Genomic DNA, 22,550 nt, shown 5'->3' with positions numbered 1-22,550 from the left:
GTTGATATACCATACTACAGACATGTTGTCTGTTTGAACTGAAATTGTTCCCAAGGGAAGAAAGTCGTTGAGGGCTTGCAACGTTAAAAGCACTGCTCTCATCTCTAGGACATTTATGTGCAGGTGGTATTCGAACGGTTGCCACGTCCCATGAACCATCCTGCCCTGATAATGACCCCCCCACCCGATCAGGGAGGCGTCCGTAGTGACAGTGGCTACCGGGGCCGGGGGTACAAAGGGTCTGCCTTGGTGAATCTGGGGAGAAGTAATCCACCACGAAAGATGATTCTTGCAAATTTGTGTCACCAGGATTTGGTGACGCATTGGAAGTTGTTGGTATGACCACTGAGTGAACAACATCCACTGAAGCAGACGCATGTAGAAGCGGGCCAGGGGAAGAAGGGTAATGGCTGCAGCCATGAGGCCCAGGACCTTCAGAACCATTCTGGCTTGCACTTTTTTGCTGGCAAGGATGATCCTCACGTGACTTTGTATATCTGAGATTCTTTGGTCTGTGAGGGTTGCTGACATCCGAACAGTGTTTAAGTTTGCGCCTATGAAAGTAATAGACTGGCAGGGCAATAAGGAGGATTTTTCGTAGTTGATCGAAATTCCCAACTGAGTGCAGAGATTTAGTGTGTAATCCCTGGCTTGAAGAAGTTGATGCCTGGTGGTGGCTGAAAGGAGCCAGTCGTCGAGATATGGAAACACCTGGAATCCTTGACGTCTCAGGTGAGCCGTGACCACTGCCATACATTTGGTGAATACTCTGGGGGCTGTGGTGAGACCAAAGGGCAGGGCTCTGAATTGGAAATGACTGGACCCCAGCCGAAAGCGGAGAAACCTTCTGGAGCGTCTGTGAATTTTTATATGATAGTACGCATCCTGAAGATCTATTGAGCACATCCAGTTGTCCTTCTCTAGGAAGGGCAAAATTGACTGCAGTGTGACCATTCGAAATCTTGTCTTCCTCACAGACTTGTTGAGTCTGCTGAGATCCAATATTGGTCTCCAGTCTCCCGTCTTTTTGGGGACCAAAAAGAATCTTGAGTAGATTCCGGGCTCTGAATGGTCTTTTGTAACTGGCTGAATGGCTCTTTTTTATAGACGCTTTAATACTTCTAACTCTGCAATTTCCCTTAGACCGGGTGGTACATCTGGAAGGGAATTTGTGTGAGAGAAGGGACTTTCCTCGAAAGGAATTTTGTAACCCTCGGATATAATCGACTGTACCCATCTGACTTGAGTGAGGGAATGCCAGGCTTCTGGGTACAGCGATAGTCTTCCCCTGACTGCCTCCAAAGATGGACAGTCGGGCAACATCTCAGGGATGCTGGAAGGGCTTGTCAGAGAGAGGCTCTCTGCTTCCCTGGTTTTGTGGACCCCCTCTGCCTCTAGAGCGGCATCTGTTGTTATTACCCCCTCTGCCTCTAGGGGTAAACTGACCACGTGTATCCGGCGTGACTCCTTGGGATTTGTGGAACCACATCTTTCCACCCTTCTGTCCTTTGGGGTAAGGTCTAGAAGGGGTGGAAAAACGGACCCCTACGGCAGAAAGAGTCTTGCCGTCCTGTTCACACCTGGTCAATGTATCCTTCACTTGAGGGCCAAACAAAGCTGACCCATCAAAGGGAGAGTTTGTGAAGGACGCCTTAAAGGGATCTGCAAAATTACAGAGCCGCATCCAGGATTGACGTCTAAGAGCCACTCCTGTACCTGCAGCTCTACTCGCTCCATCTGCTGCATATGATATCAGTCGCATGGAGGAGTTAGCTATAGAATTAAGGATTCCTAGCTGAGAAGCAATTTTCTCTTGAGCCCCTGCAGCCGTAGGATCCTGTACTACTTCACCTAGTTCCTTAAGGATGTCCCTTTGGAGTCTGGTGAAGTGACTGCATAGCAAAGGTCGCTGAAGAAAATATCCGCTTACCATACCTATCCATGGTCCTAGAATCCTTGTTAGGAGGATGGACTGGTACGGAAGGATCTGCAAGTTCCTTCTTAGTGGCAGCAGCCACCACCATGGCATCAACAGGGACACCTTTCGTAAGGAATTGCTTTTCCGAAGGGGCAGTAATAAATTTAGACGGCCTCCTGGGAACTGGCTCTACAGAGTCAGGAGCAGCCCAAGCCTTTCGAGCAATAACTTCCATAAGGGGGTCGAAAGGCGGAGACACCCAGGAGGTGGAGGGCCGAGATCCAAACGCCTCTAGGTATACCGACTGATCCTCAGAGGGATTTGTGGAGGGCCAGTTTCCCCTCTGTTTTAGGAGTTCTAGGATGTCTGAAAAGGAGACATCCTCAGAGGGGGATCTTGGGGATCCCTCCGACTCATCTAAGTCGGTATCTGAAGTGATAGACTCAGGGAGTCTAGGTGTTTCCTCTTACAAGTCCTCTTGCGCGGAGGATCTCCTGACTGATCAGGAGAATCCTCGGAAGAGGGGGTTATTCCCAGTGGGGAAACCTGAGGCGGTGGATCTCTGGGTCCGGGAGCAAGAGAGATGGAAGAGATATCGACAGGCACAGTAGAGGGAGGAGCTAAGGGAATGGACTGCTGGCTGAGCCCAGTGGCCAGCACACTCTTCATCACCTCGAAGGCCCCCCTCCCAGGGAGGTCCGAGAGAACCCGTTCCGAAGAAACCGGGACTCCAGGGCCCACCGAAAGGGAAGGCTCCGAGGCAGATGTCGGAGCCGAGCTAACCAAGGCCGAGGCTCCAAGGGGAAGAGCGGGGTCGGACAAGGGTCCGATGCCACTCACCCCCTCGGAGGAGACCAGGGAAGCCCGACCACCGAATCCCTCCAAGGAAGGTCTCGAGGAGGAGATAAGAGTAGATGCTGAGGGTGCAGAAGGGGGGGTATCCACCCCTCAGCCATAGCAGTAACTATCCCCGAAGACTCCAGCTCCAAACTCTGAAGTAGAGTTGAAGGAGGAACTTGAAGAGGGTGTGGACTAATAGTCGTCTGATGAGACGGACTATGCAGCATCTGGGCCAGTGCCTGTGATTTCAATAATCTACTTACCATCCTCTCTAAATCATGGTCTGAAAGCCTGGACGACCTAGATGATCGGCTCCGATGGCTCCGCTCCGAGAGGAGAGGTGAGGCCGGAGCCGAGAGTATCGGTTCCAAGGAAGGGGACCTGGACCTCTTCCTTGATGGAACCATCGGAGCCGAGGAAACCATAGATCCAGACGGAGCCGAGGACTTTTCGGCTCCGAATGAAAGTCTCGATGCATCGGCTCCAGCCGGAGCCGATACAGCCGTAACAGTAATGGTGTCGGAGCCGGTCGGCGCCGACACCGAAGCCTGAGCCACATGGTGGTTGGAGCCAGTCGGAGCCGACACCGATGTGACCATAACAGTATCGGCACCGATAGCCATCGGTGCCGAAGATTTTTGCAAGACAGGATCGGCTCCAGCCGGAGACGATCTCGACTCCGAAGGAGTCGGAGCCGAGGCCACCGGCTTAGATACAGAAGCCTGGGCCTTAGAAGACTTAGAAGTCTTGCTCGGAGCCGACTTAGCCGGAGAGCCCTCCGGTTTAAGAAGACCCCTTAAAATCAATTTATTTCTCCTCTCCTGCAGGACTCTCTGGCTAAAGGAATGACAAATCGCACAGGAGTCCTGCAGGTGGAGAGGTCCCAGGCAATATAAACAAGAAGTGTGACCGTCTGTCAGAGACATCTTCTGACAGCACGAGTTACACTTCTTAAAGCCTGAGACCCTTTCTTTGGACATAGTTGCACACAAAGAGTACACAACCACACAGTCCCAAACAGACAACTAAGTTATCCCAAAATATAACTTAACCTCTCACACACACACACCCTGACAGGGGGGGGGGATGGGAGGGAATGAAGGCCTGACTAAAAGAAGGGGAAGGAAATATAATTTTAGTCAGAAAAGGGCTTAAAAATAAAGAAATTAGAAGGTATTCTGAAGAAAAGTGAAGAAAATTAAATTTTAGGGGCAAAAAGTAGTTAAACTCTAACACTTACCAGGAGCTGGCAAAAGGAGGACCTCATCAGCGAAGCGGCAAACGAGATCTGGGTACTTACCACCTTGCATCATGGGATATGGGGCTGCCTCAAGCTGGTAAAAGTGACTCTCGAGCTTAGCAAAGTGCCGAGTCGGAGCCGAGGATCGGCTCCGAACCCCATCAAGCAAGAATGAAGGCGAGATTGACAACTTAACATCAGCTTGTTTTGAAGAAAGAAATTGATGAATTAGATGCAAGTATCAAGAAAGACTTGATTTATGGAATTAAAGAGGAGAAAGAAAAATATTTTAAGGTAAGGAAAGACATTGATGGAAAATGTGAAGACATTATCCAAAGGAAAAATGGGTAAATTAAAGAGGGACATCAGTGAGTATGACACCAACACTAGTTACCCTGCCCCCCACCAGTTAAATTAGACAAACGTAATTATAGAGGAAGATGGAACAACTTTAGGGAGGATAGTAAATGGTATAATGAAAATTATGAGAAAGAGTTTCCCCCATTAGAACGAGATGAATGGAGACAGGATTTAACATATTTTGAGCCAAGAAATTTTTACATTGTGGGGGGGGGGAGGGGAGACAGTATTAACATGTACCCCAGCCCAAACAGAATTGGACCAAACACAGGAAATTATTGTAGTTGACCACATTAGGAACATTTATCAAGATTTCACTATTTATAATTTTAGTAGTTTAGCGTTAACAAAAGGTCACTTTAATTTGTTCAGCAAAGGTTTGAAATATATACCCCTCACCAGAGGAGACATTACAAACACCTTACTAGATGTGAAACTATTTACAAGAAAATTAAATTTAGAAGTCCTAGCCTCAAGAGCAGGTTTTAATAGAAATAATACAAATGAAGGAGATCTTACTAGAAAATCCACTTATAATCCTCCACTAATTCCTCAGATTAAAAACTTTGAAATGGTAATGGAAAGAGAGGTAAGAAAGTCCCAAAATTATAATAACAAAAAAAGTTTTACATATTACAAGAACTTGGACTCGGAAGAAGAAGAGGTGTTAAAATACTTGAAAAGTAATACCTCTATAAGAATAATGAAACCAGACAAGGGAGGGGGGATAGTAGTAATGGACAAAATAATATATGACGGAAAGATGAATGGTATTTTGAGAGATGAAACGAAGTACAAAACAGTATCTAAAAATGAAGTGAATAGAGCCTATAGTAGAATCGACTTGACAATACAAGATTTAGTACTTGAAAAAGTCATTAATGATAAAACATTTAGATACTTAGAAGTAAAAAAAACCTAGAATTGCGACAATTTTCGGAATACCAAAAATTCACAAAAACTTAGAGAATCCCCCACTACGGCCCATAGTATCGGCTGAAGGGTCGAAAACAACACCACTTGCCAAATTTGCGGATTCAAAAATAAAACACATTTGGGTGAACAAAGAGGTGATTTTAAAAGACTCATGGGACTTTCTTAGGGAATTAAAAACAGAATACTATAGAGATGACCTGCTTTTTATTACTATACACATAATAGATTTATTTTCCAGTATACCTTATGAAGAAGGAATGGAGATGTTTGAAGAGAGTGTATTTCATGACAAAAAGATGACACAAGATGAAAAAATTAGCTCAGTTGCACTCATGGACATGGTATTGAAAAATAACTTTATAACGTTTGGAGGTGAATTTTACCAACAGACTACAGGTGTGTCCATGGGTGCAGCATGTGCACCTACCTTTGCAAACATTGTCTTAAGTAAATGGGAGGAAAAATATGTACTTAACTCCTGGTTCAACAAACATTGGTTATTATATTGTAGGTTCCTAGACGATATAGTTATGTTTTGGACGGGGGGAGAGGAAACATTTATAGAATTCTTCGAATACATTAACAACACTACTAGTTTTCTAAAATTCACACATACTATTAATTTAGACACCTTAAAGTATTTAGATGTAGAAGTTTACAAAAAAGATGGTCAATTTGAGACTAAGGTGTATAGAAAAGATACCTATGTTAATTCCTTCCCGCACTATGACAGTGGACACCTCTTACATTGTAAGAAGAACATTGTGAAGGGTCAGTTTGTAAGGGGTTCTAGAATGACCAGTAATCAAACTGACTTCACAGATGAATGTGAAAAGTTAGAAAAAATGTTTAAGGATAGGGGGTACCCAAAAGAGTTTGTGGAAAAAATGAGAAAAGAGGTAGAAGAAGGAAGAAGTAATAGATTTCACCCTATAAAAGGGGTAGATTTAAACAGGTATTTAGGGGAAAAAATAGTGAGGAAACAAAAATGGTGAAAGGGTATCAAAAGAGTTTAGTAGTGGAATACAATCTGGTAAATATGAATTTGAGGAAAGTATTGGAAAGAGAATGGAATACTTTCTCCACATTAACTGATATAGATGAAATAAAAAAGATACAACCTAAAATAATATATAAAAATGCACCAAATTTAAAGAGTATGATAGAAAAAATAGGACTCAATAATTCAGGATTAACTAATAGAAGGAAAGGAACCTACAAATGTGGTAAATTGTCAACAGTGCCCTTATATTATGAACACAAATGAGGTTGACATTTATAGTAGAAAAAGAAAAATTATAAGTAAAGGTTTTTACAATTGTGATTCTAGTAGGGTGGTATATTTAGTGGTATGTGAAAAATGTCAATCCTTTTATATAGGTAAGACGGAAAGAAGTCTGAAAAAAAGAATTTATGAGCACACATATGATATTAGTAGAGGCAAGGAAACCAATGCTCTTTTTAAACACAGTAAGATGTGCAATGGATATAGTTTTAGATTTTTAGTGTTGGAGCAAATTAAAATGGACATTAGAGGTGGCCCATGGGAAGACATCCTTGAAAGTAAAGAATTGTGGTGGCAGGTTAGCTTGGAAGCAGGAAAGGAACCAGGCTTGAATGATTACTTATCCATAGTGTCTTTATTGAAGTTAAGGTCAAACAAAATTTAATTGCAATAACAGTAAAAGGACACTAGAGGGGGCAAATCATTAAAGTAACATCAAAACAATATTAATACTGCCAGAATGAATGGACTTCCTATATACATTCTTGAAAAACTGTCCACGTACAGATCAATTGATTTTAAAATATTTATTAACAAAAAAACATATTTATGTATTTTAAATATTTATTGTTCAAAGTTTTTAGAAAGAGATTGTAGGTAGGCAATGTATTGTAAGCACTAATGCACTTTTCCACAAGTCTGAACTAATGAATATTCATGAACTATTATATTTAATCTGATTTGATGAATTCAAACTGAAGTATGTGGTTCTATTGGCTTAGATTTAATTAATTTAACAGGCCAAGAGTATTTAATAGAGCTGTTTGTATTAAAATTTTGTCTGATGAAGTCCTGACAGGACGAAAACGTAATTGTGTGAAGCAGCGCTAATGTCGTTTTTTGTCAATAAAATCAGCTTCTTTTACTTGCTCTGAGGAGTTATTCTTGGTCGAAGGCACTGTGGTTTTCTGGCTTTTGGGTTTCGTTGTGGTGCCTAGCACAGACTTTTGTGTCTATGGGCAATTTAGACTGAAAGGCTACAGAAGTGGCTAATGCTCTAGTAGAATGACCTTTCGGTTTTGCTGGTAGATGTTTATGCCTTAACTGATAAATAAAGGCAATGGTGTCAGATAACCATTTGGATAAGGTCACCTTAGAAACTGGAAGGCCTTGCTTATTGTGAGCATAGGAGAGAAATAATTGGTCTGACTTTCTTAGCTCTTTGGTCCTATGGAGGTAAAAACGTAATTGTCTGTGCACATCCAGTTGGTGAAGACCGTATTCTGCTTTGTTGCTATAATTGGAAAAGAAGACGGGGAGATCGATGGATTGATTTAAATTGTTTTCTGAATAGACTTTTGGTATGAAGGATGGGTTGGTTCTCAGAGAAACTCTATCTTTGTGAAACACCATATATGGAGGACAAACACAAAGTGCTTGGAGTTTTGAAACATGTCTAGCTGAGGTAATAGCAACCAGAAAAAGTGTTTTCCAAGAAAGAAATTTTAAGGGACATGAAGCTGCTGGTTCAAATGGAGGCAGAATCAAAGAAGTCAAAACTAAATTGAGATCCCAAGGAGGAGGTGGGTCCCTCACTGGGGTCTAAGAAGAGATGTTCCTCTCATGAAGGCTTTGCACAGCTTATGAGACATTATGCTAGAATTAAGAATTCTAATATGAAAATTAGATATGGCTGCCAGTTGTACCCTGATGGTAGCAGCAGCCGCACCTGACTGAAAAAGCTCTGCTAGAAATTCTAGAATTTGATGGACTGGGGCTGAAAAGGGGTCTAAGTTTCTAGATTCTGCCCAGTAAGAAAATCTTTTCCATTTGCTAGCATATGTCTTTCTCGTAGTTGACTTATGGGAGGATACAATAATATCACAAACTGCTGGGGAGATACTTGGAAGCCTGGCTAAGGTAGGAAGTGGAGAAACTAAGCTGTGAGCTTGAGAGTCTGACAGGATTGGTGTAACCCGCCTGACTGATGAATCAACAGATATGGCACTGGATCCAGAACCCAAAGATGGTCTAGAAGGTGCAGGAATGGAAACCATATCTGTCGAGGCCAATAGGGGGCAATGAGGATCATTTTGCATCCCAACGATGAACACCCAGGGGGCTGTGGTGAGACCAAAGGGCAGAGCACTGAACTGATAATGACTGGCCCCTACCCGGAAGCAAAGAAATCTCCTGGAGCGTCTGTCCATTTTGATATGGTAGTACGCATCCTGAAGATCTATGGAGCACATCCAGTTGTCCTGACCCAGAAAGGGTAGAATGGACTGCAGTGTTACCATCTGGAACTTTTCTTTTTGTACAGATTTGTTCAATCTGCTGAGATCCAGTATTGGTCTCCAGTCCCCTGTCTTGTTTGGTACTAAAAAGAATCTTGAGTAAGTTCCGGATCCTAGTTGGTCTGTGGGGACTTCCTGAATGGCTATTTTTTCTAGAAGTTTTGAAACTTGAATAACTGCTTGATCCCTTAGATTGGGTGGAACATCTGGGATGGACTTTTTTGACTTTAGAGGAGGTTGATGAAACCTCCGGATATGACAGATAGTACCCATTTGTCTCTTGTTATATTTTGCCAGGCTTTTAGGTACAGGGGAAGTCTTCCCCCGACTGCCTCCAGAGGTGAGCAGTCGGGCAACCCGTCATGGATGCTGGAAGGGTTTGGCAGAAAAAGTTTCTCTGTCACCCTGATTTTGCGGTCCCCCTCTGCCATGAGGGCGGCATCTGCCATTGTTGTTGTTTCCCCTTCTGCCCCTGGGGGAAAAATCACCACATGTGTCAGGCAAGGGTCCCTGGGACTTCCAAAACCACATCTTTCCACCCTTCTGACCTTTGGGATAAGGTCTGTTAGGAGTGGAAAAATGGACTCCGACGGCAGAGAGAGTCTTGCCTTCCTGCTCACACCTAGTGAGCGTGTCTTTCACCTGATGCCCAAAAAGCGAGGAGCCATCAAAGGGAGTATTCGTGAAGGACGCCCGAAAGGGTTCCGCAAATTGACACAGCCGTAGCCAAGCATGTCTCCTGAAAGCCACTCCTGTACCTGTGGCTCTGCTCGCTCCATCAGCTGCATAGGAAATCAGCCTCATGGAGGAGCTGACTATAGAATTAAGAGTTGCAAGCTGGGAAGCTATTTTGGCTGATGCTCCCTCAGCTGTAACATCTTGTAGGGTATCTCCAAGCTCTTTTAGGAGATCCCTTTGAAGACGCGTAAAATGAGGGAGATAATTCAGGGACCTCATTGAGAAGGTCGCTGAGGAAAACATTTGCTTCCCATATCTGTCCATCGTCCTGGACTCTTTGTTTGGTGGATAGACAGACAAAGAAGTTTCTGCTAACTCTTTCTTGGTGGCTGCTGCTACCACCATGGCATCAACTGGCACACATTTAGAGAGAAATTGTTTGTCTTGGGGGGCTGTTATGAACTTATTTGGTCTCCTCGGAGTAGGTTCCACGGAATCCAGAGCTGACCAAGCCTTTCGAGCCACTACAGACATGAGTGGATTGAAAGGTGTAGACACCCAGGAGGTGGAGGGTCTGGAACCAAATGCCTTCAGGTATACAGGCTTGTCCTCAGTAGGGGCTAGGGAAGACCAGCCACCCCTCTGCCTAAGCATTTTAAGGATGTCCAAAAAGGAAACATTTTCAGAGGGGGACCTGGGGGACCCTTCTGTTTCATCCAAGTCTGTATCTGAGGTGACAGACTCAGGGGAGTCTAGGTGCTTCCTCTTGCACCTCTTCTTCCGAGGAGGCTCCTCTGAGTGATCAGGTGAGGCCTTGGAAGAAGAGGGGTCACCCAATGGGGTATCCTAGGGCATAGGTTCCCTATGCTTCTGGGCCAGAGGAGGAGCAGAGGTTGGCACAGGCACAAGAGAAGGAGCCTATGGGGCTGATAGTAGGGCTGCTTCAGGGGACAGAACACTCTGCATGACCTCGAAGGCATCACGATCCCAAGGCAAAGAAAGCCCCGGCTCTGAAGAGATGAGAGTCCTTCTCCACGTTGAGGGCGACGGCTCCGAGGCAGATGTGGGAGCCGAGCTCACCTGCGCCAAAGTTCCGAGAGGAAGAGCGGGGTCGGACAAGGGACTGATGCCACTTCCCCCCTCGGAGCCGATGAGAGAGCTTCGGCACCCAGATCCCTCGATGGATGGAACAATCGAGGTGATTGGAGCCGACGTCGGAACCGAAGAGGAGGGGATCGGTGCGGTCGGTTCTACTATCACCGCGTCCATGGTCTCCGGCTCCAAACTAACTGTAGTCAGAGGAGGAATGGAAATGGAGGCGGATGGAGCCGCAATCTGCTGAGGTGGGCTGGGAAGTAATTTCGCAAGGGCCTATGATTTAAGCAACCTACTGACTACTTTCTCCACGTCCTGATCCGATAACCTGGAGGATTGAGAGGAGTGGGATGAACAGCGATGACTGTGTTCACTTTCTAATAAGGGTGACTGTGGCACCAAGCGGATCGGCTCCAATGAAGGAGACCTTGCTCACTTGTGGCTCCGAAGTAGCACTTGGAGCCGAGGGAGGAGATGACTTGTCGATGCTAGTCGGCACCGACAAACTTGGTTCTTCAAGCCTAGGAGTCGGTTCCGAGGATGGAGCTGACGGCTTGACAGACTTAGAGGAGTTCACTGGCTGAAAACCTTTAGCCGGGGAATCCTGTGGTTTCAATAATCCTCGAAGGATTAATTTGTTTTTGCTCTCCTGCAGGACCCTTGGATTAAATGCGTAACAGATAGAGCAGGAGTCCTGCAGGTGCACAGCCCTTAAACAATAAACACAGGTAGTGTGCCCATCTGTCAGAAACATTTTCTGACAGCATAAGTCACACTTTTTGAAGCCAGAAACGATACATTTTTAAGAATTAACAACAATTATTATAATAGAAAAAACTATACTAAGCCTGAGCCAGTAACGAAGCAACCGCGCAGCTGAAGCGGCAAACGAGATCTGGGTTGCTGGTGCTGGGCATTCTGGGATAAGGGTTATCCTCAAGCCAGTAAATAGCTCTCAAGCTATACAAGTAGGCTGAGTTGGAGCCGAGGATCGGCTCTGAACCCAAAAAGCAAGAACGAAGTCGAGATGGGACAACTTAACATCCCCACGTTCCCTCACCCCATCCAGCTGAATTCAATTAATTTTTGCATAACCTCTTAGTCTCTTCATCCACCCGTGACATATCCTTTGCATATTTCTTTATCTTCTTTTCCATTCATCCTTTTGCATTGTCTTTTTAAAGCCATCCTGTTATCACTAGTAACTCCTTCTTCTCTCATACAGACCATGCCTGTGACTTTTCTCCACCACATACATATCGTACACGTTCTTTTCAACCTCCTTGCCATAAATGTTTTTTCAGATCTCTCTTAATTTGTTCCATTTCTCTTGGACTATCTGCAATAACACCACATGTACAGATTATCTGTCTCTGTATAGCCATACCTTCAACAAACTACATCTAGCAATTTCTGCTATACCACATCCAAAAAACCAGCGACACCTTTTCCAGATATTCTGTTTAATTCCACAGCGAATTAATTATAAAAAGCACAATGAAAGAACTTGTCAGTTGATTTCTCTTAGCGCCTTGGCCGTATCAGCCTTTACAGAGTAACATTAACACAATGAATGCTCTCAGTATTACCTCTTATATTATACTTCACTTCAATAAATCAATTAACCAATTAAAATATTTAAAGTGATATCTACACTATACATAACTAAAACAACTGAAATCAAATAAAACTTTGCCTTATTCAGCCCATTTGGCTGCAAAGTATTATATTTCATTATTAAAATTGATTCCTTCTTCCTTAATAAATATTTCAATAAATTTTCACCAGAAAAATGTAAGGTAATGTGTTCCAAAACTGTTACTGTTAAACTATCAATTTCCCCTTTATGCACCTTATTAAAATGATCTGCTACTGGGCTATTAATTTTATTGTTCTTTATATCCCTGACATGCTCCTTAATTCTCTCACTTAAACTCATTTTGCTTTCACCTATATAAAAACAATTACATGAACATTTTATTGCATATATTATGCCTTTCGTTGTACAAGTAAAACATTCTTGTGTTTGAAATTTTTTTCCATTAATATAATGGAACATAGGTACTACATATTGGCAAATAGTACATTTGCCACACGGATAGGTACCCAGTCTTCTTATATTAACTCCCATCAATTCTTTAGGGCTATTATATCTGCTGTGTACCAAAAAATCTTTTATATTTCGTCCCCTTTGATAAGATGTTCTTAATTCTATTTTCGATAGACTGCTTACTTGTCTCCTAATTATTTTCCAATATTCTCTTAATCATCATCATCATCTTCTTTCGGCTGTTCCGATTAGGGGTCGCCACAGCAAATCCCCTGTTTCCATTTCTTCCTGTCCTCTGCATCTTGCTCTGTCACACCAACCACCTGCATGTCCTCTCTCACCACATCCATAAACCTTATCTTAGGCCTTCCTCTTTTCCTGTTAGCTGGTAGCTTCATCCTTAGCATCTTTTTCCCAATATACTCAGCATTCCTCCTCAGCACATGTCCAAACCAACATAATCGTGCCTCTCTATCTTTGTCTCCAAACCTTCCAATCTGGGCTGACCCTCTAATATACTTATTCCTAATCCTGTCCGCCCTTGTCACACCCAGTGCAAATCTTAACATCTTTAATTCTGCCACATCCAGCTCAAGCGTTTTGTCAATGCCACTGTCTCCAACCCTTATAACATAGCTGGTCTCACTACCCTCTTGTAGACCTTCCCTTTCACTCTTACAGGTACTCATCTGTCACAAATCACTCCTGACACTCTTCTTCACCCACTCCATCCTGCCTGTAATCTCTTCTTCACCTCTCTTCCACACTCACCGTTACTCTGAACTATTGACCCCAAGTATTTAAACGCATCCACCTTCACCACCTCTACTCCATGCATCCTCACCATTTTTCTATCCTCCATCTCATTCACACACATATATATTCTGTCTTAGTCCTGCTGACCTTCATTCCTCTTCTCTCTAGAGCATATCGCCATCTCTCCAGAGTCTCCTCCACCTGTTCCCTACTCTCACTACAGATCACAATGTCATCTGCAAGCATGATAATCCACGGGGACTCCTGTCTGATCTCGTCTGTCAACCTGTCCATCACCATTGCAAATAAAAAAGGGCTCAGAGCTGATCCTTGATGTAACCCCACCTCCACCTTAAACGCATCCATCACTCCCACCGCAGACCTCACTGCTGTCACACTACCCTCATACATATCCTGTACCACTCTTACATACTTTTCTGACATTCCTGACTTCCTCATACAATACCACAACTCCTCTCTAGGCACCCTGTCATATGCTTTCTCTAAGTCTACAAAAACACAATGCAACTCCTTCCAGCATTCTCTGTACTTCTCCATCAACACTCTCAGAACAAAGATCGCATCTGTAGTGCTCTTTCCTGGCATGAAACCATACTGCTGATCACTAATCATCACGCCCCTTCTTAACCTTGCTTCCACTACTCTTTCCCATAACTTCATGCTGTGACTGATCAGTTTTATCCCTCTGTAGTTACTACAGCTCTGCACATCACCCTTATTCTTAAAAATCGGTATCAAAACACTTTTTCCTCCATTCCTCAGGCATCCTCTCACTTTCCAAGATTTCATTAAACAATCTGGTTAAAAACTCCACTGCCATTTCACCTAAACACCTCCATGCTTCCACAGTATGTCATCTGGGCCAACAGCCTTTCCATTCTTCATTCTCTTCATAGCTATCCTTACTTCCTCCTTGCTAATCCATTGTACTTCATGATTTACTATCTCTACATCATCCAACCTTCTCTCCCTCTCATTCTCTTCATTCATCAATCCCTCAAAGTACTCCTTCCATCTCCTCAACACACTCTCCTTGCTTGTGAGTATGTTTCCCTCATTATCCTTTATCACCCTTACCTGCTGCACATCTTTCCTAGCTCGGTCCCTCTGTCTAGCCAATTGGCACTGGTCCTTTTCTCCCTCCTTAGTGTCCAACCTTTCGTACAACTCTTCATATGCCTTATCCTCAGCCTTTGCCACCTCTCTCTTTGCCATGCACCTCATCTCCTTATACTCCTGTCTACTTTCTTCATCTCTCTGACAATCCCACTTCTTCTTTGCCAACCTCTTTCTCTGTATACTCTCCTGCACTTCCTCATTCCACCACCATGTCTCCTTGTCGTCCTTCCTCTGTCCAGATGTGATACCAAGCACCTTTCTAGCCATCTCCCTTACTAGCTCTGCTGTAGTAACCTAGCTATTTGGTAACTCTTCACTGCCACCCAGTATCTGCCTTAACTCATCCCTGAACTCCACCTCACAATTACCCTTTTTCAATTTCCACCACTTGATCCTTGGTGCTGCCCTCACACTCCTCCTCCTCTTCTTGATAACTAACGTCATCCTACAAACCACTATCATATGCTGCCTAACGACACTTTCTCCGGTCACCACTTTACAGTCTCCAATCTCCTTCAAACTGGCCCTCCTACATAAGATATAATCCACCTGTGTGCATCTTCCTCCACTCTTGTATGTCACCCTATGCTCCTCCCTCTTGTTAAAATATGTATTCACCACAGCCATGTCCATCCTTTTTGCAAAATCCACTACCATCTGACCTTCTGCATTCCTTTGTTTAACACCATACCTACCCATAACTTCCTCATTTCCTCTGTTTCCTTCACCAACATGCCCATTGAAATCTGCTCCAATCACCACTCTCTCACCCTTGGGTACAGTCATCACCACTTCATCCAATTCACTCCAAAATTTTTCTTTCTCATCCATTGCACACCCAACTTGTGGAGCATACACCCTAACAACATTCATCATTACACCATCAATTTACAGCTTCATAAACATCACTCTATCCGACACTCTTTTCACCTCCAAAACACTCTCAGCATACTGTTCCTTCAGAATAACTCCTACGCCATTTCTCCTCCCATCCACACCATGATAAAACAATTTAAACCCACCTCCAATACACCTAGCCTTACTCCCCTTCCATCTGGTCTCTTGCACACACAATATACCAACCTTCCTTCTGTCCATCATATCAGCTAGCTCTCTCCCTATACCAGTCATACTGCCAACATTCAAAGTTCCGACCCTCACTACCACAGTCCTAACCTTTCTCCTCTCCTCCTGCCTTCGGCCATGTCTTCTGCCTCTTCTCCTCCTTTGGCCAACAGTAGCCCAATTTTTGCCAGCACCCTGTAGGCTAACAGTACTGGTGACGGTCGTTGTTAACCCGGGCTTCGACCGATCTGGTATAAAAATTTTTCTTGGTGACTGCATGAAATGTTTTGTCGAAGTTTTACGCCGGATGCCCTTCCTGATGCAACCCTCCCCATTTATCCGGGCTTGGGACCGGCACAAAGAAATGCACTGGCTTGTGCATCCCCAGTGGCTGGGTTTTCTCTTAATACTTTACTAAATCTCTCTGAAAAAACTGTATATTTAGAAACAAAAAATATACTGTTATTCTCTTTGACTAATTTCTTATTACTAATATGACCCTTATTATTCTTGTCACTTTTGATATTATTTTCATAAATCTTCATATAACTGTCCATTATTACTTGTTCATCATAACCTCTATCTAAAACATTCTCATGGCTTTTATAGCCTTAGTCTTGGAATAATTTTCATCACTGCACAATCTCCTAATTCTTAATAATTCTCCATATGGTATGGAGGCTAAAGTATGCGGAAGATGGCAGCTGGTTGCCTGTAACATCAAATTTTGTTGATCAAATTTTCTATGTATTTTGGTTTTAATTTTCTCATTATTTATGCCTACAATAGTAATGTCAAGAAAATTAACTTTTAAGCCAACCTGCGCTTGATCATATTTAATTCCAAATCAGTTTTCATTCATATAATACAGAAACTCATCTACCTCTCCAATACCATTATGACGTATGAAAATGAGGTCTATAAACCTGTAATAATTTTTTACATATTTTTGAAAGAAGGCACTTCTATATATATATGGGTACTCTCCAAATATCCCATAAACATGTTCGCATACATGGGGGCAAATGCTGCCCCTATGGCTGTGCCTTGTTTTTTTTGATAAAGATTTCCCTCAAATTCAAATATATTATTATTTAAACAAAAGTCAACTAATTCTTTAATATATTGTGTTCTAGGGGTTCTACCTGAGTTCGTCGACATACCACATAATCGGCAATCACTTACCCGACACGAGAACACCGACAATCCACATCACCGACAGCTGACATAACCGACTACGAAAACGCCGACATCCATGTGCTAATAGCGCCTCTCGCTCCTACCATGTTCCAGGTAATGTAAATAGTTGTCTGTCATCAGCATAGCATTATTTTCCTGTGAGTATACTGTATGATTTATGCTGATGACAGACAACTATTTACATTACCTGGAACATGGTAGGAGCGAGAGGCGCTATTAGCACATGGATGTCGGCGTTTTCGTAGTCGGTTATGTCAGCTGTTGGTGATGTGGATTGTCGGTGTTCTCGTGTCGGGTAAGTGATTGTCGATGATGTGGTATGTCGACGAACTCAGGTAGAACCGTTCTAGGATACTCTCCTAGAAAGAACTGTATAGCTTCTAAACCATATTTATGCTGGATATTAGTATATAAACTAGTTACATCTACTACTATAAAATACATATTTTCTAACCATTTAATGTTTTTAACCCTATCCAGAAAGTCAAAAGAATCTTTGATGTATGATGGAAGTTTGATTACTTCCTTAAGCAACACCTCATGCAAAAGACATGCCAAATTGTGTGTAAAATATCCTGTGGCCGAAACTATAGGACGACGAGGAGGTTGTCGTAAATTCTTATGAATTTTTGGCACACAAAAAAATTTTGCTACTGTGTTTTCATTATTAATAAATTTCTTATTTGCTTCCGATGGTGAAAAATAATGTAACCTTACTCCTTTATTTATCAATACCTTGAACTCTTTTAAGGCCTGGTTCAAGATAGTAATATTCACCTTTTTATAAACTTCTTCATTATTTAAATGTTGCATACACATTTCATAATACATAGAAGAATTCATAACAACTATTTTTTCCCCTTTATCTGAGGGTTTAAAAACAATGTTATAATTCCTTCCTAGTTGTATCAGTTTATGCCATTCATTTCTTGATAAATTATATTCTCAGTGTTATTAAATTCATACAATTCTTTTTCAATTGTCAAATTCATGGCATTATTAAATCTTTGAATATTAATATTTTTAAATGGTGGCATAAAAGTACTTTTAGTAGTTATTATACTAGTATCAAACATAACATATGCATTATTTTCTACTTCCGAATCACACGAATAAAAACTACTATCACTAGATAAATCAGTATTTTCATTAGTTAAATTCATGCAATATGTCTTATTATTATAAAAGTATTCTTTTAAATGCATTTTTTGTACTAATCTAAACAGTTCCATTTTAATTTCATGCATGCATGAATTCTCCTTGCCATAAATGTTTTTTCAGATCTCTCTTAATTTGTTCCATTTCTCTTGGACTATCTACAATACCACCACATGTACAGATTATCTGTCTCTGTATAGCCACACCTTCAACAAACTACATCTAGCCATTTACTGCTGTTCTGCCCTGTCTTTGTTGTGGTTTTATACCATCAATGGAGCAACCTTTAATGAAAACCAAAATCTGGTTCCTGTCATTGCAAACTGCCAAATCCTCTCCACATCTCCTTTCTGAGCCTTAACTCTCTTTCTAGTCCCCACTGTTGCCTTAACTTTTATTTGTGTCTTAACTTATGTTTCGTCTGTATCCCTGTATAATCTTATCCTCCCTTTCTTCTCTCCTACTCCTTGTGTATCACCTTTCTTCCCTATATTTCCATTCTCCTTCGTTTCCAATGTAATCTTCCCACTATTACACTACACGGCAGTCAGTCCCTTTCTCTTTGCCCATTTTCCTTTTGCAGATTTTCAGAGTGTCGAACTTCTTGCATTTTCTCACAATTCCACAGCTTAATCACAGACTTTCAACCCCTTTCTTCTTGCTCTCTTATCTTCCCTCCAAATGTAGCTCTTTTACCTCTCTGAGTATTTCTTTAATCCTCATCCTGTGATTTTTTCTCACTTCAAACTCACCCCCATACACCTACTCATTCTCTCCATGTTTTCTTTTCCACAACTTCCATCATCCCTCCTATATGTCTTCCCTTTTGCACCTCCCATTTGTTCCATGTAGATGTGAGTTTCATTCTCACCTGTGCTCCAGCATCATATTCACTGCTACCATTCATCATTTGAAGTCTGGTATCCCCCATCCATCCATTTCCCTACTGGTCCTTTTTCAGTGTTTTTTTATTCTGTCTTTCCTAACTCCCAAGGAAATGTATCATAAACTTTCTGTATTTTCTTCAACCATCCACTAGTGATGGTAAGTCAACATGTCCACATTAGGTACATAATACATTTTATCCATGATCCATGAAATCTCCAACCCATGAACTCCAAATCCATAACATTTCCAGTTTCAAGACCAAGCTAAAAAAATATCTGATACCTGGAGCTGTACATGCACAACCCTCAAAAACAGATGCAAGACCACCTATTCACTAAAACTGTGCCTTGCTCACTCTAAATTCATTTACACCTCCAAATCTTAGCAGGTTGATGACCTAACATCAAAAAGAAGCTCTCACTTTAATGATGGCAATATACAACAACATTTCATTAATTCTAATCCATACCTTTGCAGATCTTTACAGTGCTTTCACCCCATGTAGGAAACATTCCTTCTCCACCATATATTCCAGAGTATGAAATATGATGTCCCAAATGACTGACTACAATGCTTTCTGCACATCCATTAAAAACTATGCCGGAAAGTACAATGCCCATGAAATAGTTTAATGCATGTTTAGCACTTTTGTTCACTTTTGAAATAACATCATCAGAATGTTTACAATATTATATCCCACTTCTTTTAAAAGCACTGTTTTATCAAATGACTTACAGCATCCAATCATCTTTATCAGCAATCAACTTCACTGTAAATCAATATTTGAAGTCCTAAATACACAATTAACTAAACATTCATAGTACATAAAATGAATAAATATTTCAGCAATAAAAATAAAAATATACCTGTTAAATCCATAACATTTACATAAAATTAATCAGTAAGAAATCACTAAATAAATCACAGCTGTGCCCAAAAATAAATCCATCATAGTTTTACCATCCTCATAGCGAACACACTGGCTGGTGGCTGGTTGTAGTAGCCAGAAAGGTTCTCACAAAGGTTCCCATTCCTGTTCTGTTTTTATTTTAGGTAGACCCCATAAATAACTATTAAACTGAAACTCCTGCCAACAGTCCCCACAACCTGGAGGCCATCTTATAATAGGCTAAGGTTATTACCTTACAAGTCTACTGTAACAATATATTGTATCCTGCTGACCTGGGTCTAAAGGGACCTTAGTCTGTCCCCTTAATGAGCTGGTACCCCTGCGTATAACTACTTTAATTGCCCTAGCATTCTATTATAACTACATTTACACCCTGTAAATTAATGTCTTACCCTGCTCTCACACACAGAACCCTGTTAATTTTTAATCTATACCCATTACCTACAGATAACAATTACCCTGCTAGTTATCAAGGTATTGAATAAACATTTTTGTTAAAAAGTTTAAAACAAAGCTATAAAACTCTGTTTAAAAGAAATTAAACAAAAAGTACAGAGCATTTGGTTTCACTAAAAACCTACCCACACATACCTGAGAATATTCTTGGAGTCAGTGTTAGCCCCGCTAAGCTCACCATTGCTGCGCTCGGGCTTGCTCCGCTCCTCTCCCTGCCCCCTATTCCCACCCACCCTCAGTGCCTCTATATTTATTGGCAGGTAACCACACCCCTATTACAGCATTCTATTAGCTGTCAACACTATACTCTACCAACCCTGTTTTAATTATCCTATTAGCTCCCACCTAATTACATTCTCTACACCCCACATTACTATCTGCACTTTTAGCATCAGATCCTCTGCTGAACTGTCTAAGAAATCATATAACCTTACTATTTTCCTTCTCTAACAATGTTATATTACTCCTTACTACCCATTCTGTTAGTCACTTATGCACTTACCTTGTATGAAAACCAATCGCTTACTGGTTATCATTACCCAAAAGGCCAAACTATAACCTCAACAGTAAAACATCCCTCTTTCAGCCATCCTAATAACACTGGGCCCAAATCATCTACTTATTCTCTTTTTCAGCATACCAATCCCTGGCACCTTAGCTCTAGATCTAAGCAATATTATAGACTTCTAAACAAACTTTTGAAGCTCATCACTAAGTATAGTCCTAGCCTTATATTCAGTGGTGACGTTCACCCCAACCGTGGCCCATCTACTACTAATATAAACACCCCCACTACCTTTAACCTAAGCTTTAAAACTATAAACAGTAGACTATCTAACTCTCTCCTAGCCTGTCATCTCAATATTAGAAGTATTAATAACAAAATACATGAACTACATGCACTCCTGGCTGTCCATTCCCCTGACATTCTCTGTTTATCTGAGACCTGGTTAAAACATCACACTACTGACAATGAAGTGTTACCACCTGGGTATAACATACACAGGCTGGATCATGCTTCTAGGAAGGGGGGGTAGCAATACTACAAATCTGAACTGAATGTAACCTTAGCTGTTAACCAACCACCTCAGACTAGTAATTCAGAAATTTTGCCACTAGACTGCAGATTAGCAAGAGTAAATACATAAACATCATCTGTATGTATATTCCCCCGGGTAATAATACAGCCATACTCAAACTCACCCTACATTGGCTAGCATGTCACTACCCCCAAGAAATGCTACTGTTTGGAGATTTTAATATAGACTGGGACACCTGTTTCTTAGAGTCCCCTACTACCCACATTAAACTGCATGCATTTTCACAACTCATATCTACCCCTACCAGGCTAGGTAAACCTAACCAAAAAGAGAGCATACTCGACTGGGTACTAGTAAATAGTAACCCCCAACTGTACACTGCTGGTACCCTCCCCGTTGACCTAAGTGACCACCTTCTCACTTATATAGCTAAACAAAAATCCAATAATCCACAAATACCCTTACTCAGAAAAGTCAGAAACAAAAACAACTTTGACCCTGCCAAATTCCAGCAGGAACTTAACTCTTGCAACTGGTCTATGCTATTACACCTCCCTTTGGATGAGGCAGTTGTATATTTTAACAGTAAATTTCTTGAAATCCTCAATTGGCATGCACCTACCCACTTATAGCGAACTAAAGCAAAAACTGCACCATGGCTTTATAAAATGTCTCAACAAAAAATTATCTACAGAAACAAACTTTGGGCAACATGGCGCTCTACTAAAGACCCCCATGATCATGTTAAATGTCAAGCTAGGAATGAAGCCAAAAAATCTATACTACAAGACAAAAAAACAATACTACAGTAATTTACAAATAGTCAACCAGATCAACCCTCAAAAGTTCTGGGCAGGTCTGAATAATCTGCTTCATCCTGGTAAAACTTCTAACCCTATCCCTGCCACTACCACTGATAAAGCCCCTGAGAATGTAGCAGACAGTTTCAATAATTTCTTTACTGAGACAATTCAAGCCCTGGCTACCTAATTACCCTCCTGCTCTCCCAGCCATGCTAGAACCACCCATAAAAAATGACTCTCCTTCAGCTGTCAACCAGTGTCTACTTCATTTATTTGCACTTTAATCAAAACATTAAAACCCATCACCCTCTCTGCTGACCAACCCCCTGCGGAATACCTACAAAAATCAGCTGATGCTATTGCCTATCCAGTTTCAATAGTAATTAATCAGACCATAGCTGAGGCTAAAATTCCCACCATTTGGAAAACATCCTATGTAATCCCACTACATAAAGGAGGTTCCTCCACCCACGGAATTCTCCAACTATAGACCGA

General features: G+C 41.8%; 1 protein-coding gene across 2 annotated transcripts in view; it reads right to left on the bottom strand.

Annotated features, from left to right (window-relative positions):
• TTLL9 (tubulin tyrosine ligase like 9) overlaps positions 1-22,550 on the bottom strand; it is a 787,629-nt gene that overhangs the window by 565,430 nt on the left and 199,649 nt on the right. The window lies entirely within an intron of this gene.

Source organism: Protopterus annectens, chromosome 12.part0 (genome assembly GCF_019279795.1).
Source record: "Protopterus annectens isolate FY-2018-M chromosome 12.part0, PAN1.0, whole genome shotgun sequence".
Lineage (NCBI taxonomy): Eukaryota > Metazoa > Chordata > Ceratodontiformes > Protopteridae > Protopterus > Protopterus annectens.
Note: the sequence above shows the minus strand (reverse complement) of the source record. Positions and strands in the feature narration are given on the sequence as shown.